At 35.9% G+C, this 5,000-nt stretch overlaps 1 protein-coding gene across 3 annotated transcripts in view; it reads right to left on the minus strand.

Moving 5' to 3' along the window:
• The window catches only part of LOC115209874, an 845,616-nt gene that overhangs the window by 192,493 nt on the left and 648,123 nt on the right, over positions 1 to 5,000 (minus strand). For all 3 annotated transcript variants that reach the window (XR_004998167.1, XM_036500912.1, XM_036500913.1), the window contains exon 5: positions 76 to 138. The gene's annotated coding sequence lies outside the window, so the exon portion shown is untranslated. The remainder of the gene's footprint in view (positions 1 to 75; positions 139 to 5,000) is intronic.

Below are 5,000 nucleotides of genomic sequence, written 5' to 3' on the forward strand. Positions count from 1 at the left end.
CAGTAGCAATTGTTGAAGCGATAACAAGAACAGTAATAAAGATTGAATGAATAAAGATTAAATGAGCCTACTTACCGATCATACATGCCAACAGATGAGAATGCAGTTGAGAATATTTGAAGAAAGTGGCCACATGATCTATGAGGAAGAGAAGCAGAATGGAATTGGTGAATTATAAGAGTTCAAATAGACCAATCATTACAGTTACAATTCAATATTTCATCGATGAGATTAATCATAGAGGCATATAAATTAAGTACGAGTTGCGTACTGAGATCGATCTAATCGACTGGCCTGCGCCCACAAAATTTCAGCCCTTGTGCCTAGAGTAGAAAAGAATATAGATTAATATCTGTTGGAGAGCATGTGAGTTAAGAGTTGTTAAGTTGTTAAGAATTTACGGTAGGAAGGACTGGTAGGAAGTATTTAGTTCAGGTTGTAAAGGGTCAGGATAGAAGAACTAAGTGATTAAATGGACTTGCGTTTCGAGGGTAAGTGGTTAGCTATTTCAGAGGAGCAGAGTCTATTATTGGTGCGATTGGTGGTAGAAGTGTCAGAAAGAAGTAAGATATATATGAATTAATAGTTGAAACATGTCGGGAGAGTGAAACAGAAATCACACTTGCACCGATTTTGTTTTCATCGAACTGCAGTTGATAAAATAATAACTATTTACTATACTGGTTTCAGCATATTCGACGGTCAGATTCACCTAAAAATATGAGGCGCCATTGTGCCAATGTATATATTGGACAATGGTAGAGAGAATGACCAAGATGTTCCCGGCAGCCACTTCGAATCATGATGTCAACCACTTATTCTTTGATTCAACTTATTGCTACTTGAACTTGTATTGACTCAGAACATTCGAGATCAAACCTAATCGAGCAGATCCATGATGGAATATGTTCTACAGTTGACCACACCCTGTTATTTCGTATCAAATACTTTACAACGTAATCTTCTTCATTTAAGACGATGATATATGTGTTAATGGAAAGATGGATTTTCTTTCTAGCAGGCCTAACAACCATGACTTGGCTACTTTATTGGTTTATGGCAATCATTGAATGTAATTTTGTTCGAATGCTTGGTTCTTGATTCAGGAATCGTTTAAGTAATTTTGTGAAGATCCATGTCTTTCCTCGAGGCGGAATAACCCCCATCCGCTCATCATTTCTTCACAACACTTCTAATGTGATTTGTGAAAATCGAGACAAGATCCATTTTGTATTCTATGTCATGAACGACATTGAGAATATTCATTTTAGATATGCATGTAGAAAAGCATTTATATGAATGAAAGAATTTATACCAGGTAACACTGATGTTGCAAACGATTGAAAGAAAATTTATTGCTACGAATAAAATACGGAAATAATTTTGTAGGCTGAACCAAAGCTGGTTCCAAATTATTTAACCCCGAATCAGTTCTGATTTTTGAAATGTAATCATAAGTATAGCATCTATGCTATTCCATACTTTTGCTTACCTCGGATTACATTGTCTAATGTATCATACTTCTATTTAAAAGCTTAAGGAACATTTGTGTATTATTTCTAACAAGTCTAGAGACTTCGTACTAAGCTCCGTCTTTGACGAAATTAAGGAAATGTGTAACAATGATATTGTTGGTAAGAATAGATAAGCTGTTGTGCTTTTATATATTCTGAGCGAGAAATGTTAGTATTGTTGATGTCGAGCAGTTTTATCTAAATATCTAAACAGAATAACTGAATTTGTCACTTAGAACTTGTCACTTACTTGTGGACTATCCTCAGAATTATTGATATATCGACCGCTTATATTGGCGTAATTCCATATATTCGTTGCGGAGAGATATCTCAGTTACTATTGTGGTTTAGCCTCAGGTCAGTCATGACTGAGAGTAGCTTCGATAAAAGATAACACTGTTTTTATTCGGATTTGGTGTATCTTGGAACAGATTGTCCTTTCCGTTTTTAAGATAGAAGTTTTGATTCAAAGCGGGTTTTTCAGTTCTTTTTAGCAAATTGAACGCAGACAAAGATCTCTTGTTGGCCCATTAGAAAGAGATGTAATTATTGTCTAATTCCAACTGACTTCTGACCGTGTAAGCAAACGTATGACCTAAGTGTTCCGTCCATGACTATCCTGTTTTGCGACATACGGTTTCATTTTTAAAACCTGGAAACTGTGATGTGAAGGAGATTTGGCCATTATTTCTAACATGGAAAACACATTCAGATTTTAATGTCATTCTGAGTTGTACTTTATTTTTATCGAGCTAAAAATCGATGTGACAGGATTTTGCTCAAAAGGCAATGAAGCAATTTTTAAGATGGCGGCCAGATTTTTCTTCTAGTGTTGTAGTTGTTTAGCCTTTCCCGTCCAAATTTACATTGATTTATGATATAGATTCAATCTCACAGATTGTGGAAGTATTACAATAACAGAAGCCGAAGGTTTACTGACATCAATGATGATGAAAAGTAATTCCGAACGCTGCAGGATTCAAACTTAGATTGAAAGATAACAGAATATTGGAGGACATCTGTTGAGGTTTTGGATACATTTCTGGGTTTTCTCATATATTCACTATAGGAGAAGAAAATAAAGGACATCAATATTCTAGAGGCGAGCTGATATATCTTACATTGGGACGGACGTTTTGAGGTAGAAATGGTTGAAGAATATTTTTACTACTCTCAGATTCTATAATTAAAGGCTTTCACAGAATTAACTGCATATTTCTTCTCGGTGTATCTGTAAGCTTACATCTAATTAATAAAATGTTCATTTTAATTAGTGCCTTTAAATATGTAAAAACAGGAAAAATTCACTGAGTAAAGGCCTGAATACATGGAGGGTGCGATGGGTAAATTGTCGCCATTGTATATTTTAAGTTTTGTACATACGCATTGTTGTGTTTTTGATTTTGTCGACTACACCGTATAGTAGTGGGGCACCGTTTGTGAGAGAAGCATCATGAGGCAATTCATTCTGCCAGTAATTTGGAACCTATATGCTATACTGTTTGGCATTCGTGTCGGAAGCACCAGTACGCACATTTCAGAGTGTTTGGATGTCAATCTGAGGACAGTGCTGGAAGACTCTATGCCTGGCAACAGGCCTCTGCACCATGCCACACAGGCAGGAGAACCCAGTCATAAATGTCGGACAATTTATACAAGTACATCATCCCTAATGTCTGGCCACAAAACTCCCCAGACTGCAACTTCATTCGTTATTATCTGTGGGGCGTAGCTGACCGGAGAGACCAACGAAACTCCTTGTAACCCCAAATATAAACTGAAGGCGAGGATTATGGCAGCATACATCAACTTAAACAAGGAGACCCCCCAAAAGACTTGCAGGAGATTTCGAAGTCGTCTGAAGTCCGTGGTTGAAGCAAATGGCAATTATATTGAATAAAGTTACTCTTTAGTATTGCAAGATATTATTATGTAATTTTGGCAAATATATTTGCTAAAATGAGATGTCAGTGTTATTTTCCTCCTTCCGTAATTTAGACAATTTATTCACCGCACTCGGTATGTATGTATGTATGCATGTATGTATGTATGTATATATATATATATATATATATATATATGTATATATATATATTATATATAGATATATATATATATATATATATATATATATATATATATTGATAGAGAGAGAGAGAGAAAGAAAGAGACAGATACAAACAGACAGACAGACAGACTGACAGACAGAGAGATATACATCCATGACAGCAGTGAATAGACACCAAAAACAAGATTATGTTATGTCTATTTTAGCTTGAAAATGTTTATATTGTTTTATTAACTGGCATTTTTATGTTTCAGTTTCAAAATGTGACTATTTAATCTAATCATAAAAGAACCCTACGAACTGTCCGAATCTCAAAGAGGCCATATTGTGGGTCAATTTGGATGTGGCCTGTCAGCGTAAAATCGCAGAAAACATTGAGGTCACTCTTTCTACAGTTAATTGAGTGATTGTGAAATTCACAAGGGAGAGGAATGAGTCAACATCACCTCGTCAGGTATCTCCACAAACCAGACTACTATGGTAGAGTAGCAAGAAGAAGCGACTTCTTCGACCAGCCAACATGAAGCGGAGAAAAGTTTGGGCCAGCAAGATGGTGCGGAGATCACTAGCGTTTTGGGACACTGTCATATTCTCTGATGAGTCCAGATTTACTGTATTTTCTGACAGTAGTCGAGTGTGGTTCTGGAGACTCTGTGATCAAGAATTTGATGTGAAAAGATTTCATCCAACAATGGAACATAGCAGCTATTCTATGATGGTCCGGGAAGCAATTTGGAGCAATGGTCTATAAGAGCTGGTGGAGTGTAAGGGAAATATAAACTCAAATAAATATGTGTCCATATTGCAGAAAAGACTCCTTTGGATCTTCTCCAGTGGTGAAACGTTTAAAGAAGACTCTTTATTTATGGATGGTGTGGTTTCTTTTCACACACCTAAAATGACCCAAGATTTGTTAGATGAGAATGGCATTAAAAAGCTTTCATGTCCAAACCATTTACCAGATACGAACTCTATTGAACACCTTTAGGGCATAATGGATAGGACAATTCATAAAAAGAACAACAATGCATCCTCAATACCAGATCTTTTGAGATTACTGCATGCAACTTAGCAAGGAATTTCTCAATAGAATATTCGTCATCTCATCAGTAGCATGCCTAATAGGGTCCTTGCATTGGAAAATACAAAGGGCATGTCTACTAAATATTAGATATTCACATAATATAATTAATAAATAATTTGAATGCATAATTTCAAATTTAAATAAACTCTGACAATTATAAGAGTGTCTATTTACTTCTGTCGCGCGCGCGTGTGTGTGTGTGTCTGTCTGTCTGTCTCTCTCTGTCTCTCTCTCTCTCTCTCTCTCTCTCTCTCTCTATATATATATAATATATATATACATATATATACTGACAAATATCAATGTCCTATGCGGTTGGCTTGACAATTACTGA

This window comes from Octopus sinensis, linkage group LG3 (assembly GCF_006345805.1).
Source record: "Octopus sinensis linkage group LG3, ASM634580v1, whole genome shotgun sequence".
Taxonomy (NCBI): domain Eukaryota; kingdom Metazoa; phylum Mollusca; class Cephalopoda; order Octopoda; family Octopodidae; genus Octopus; species Octopus sinensis.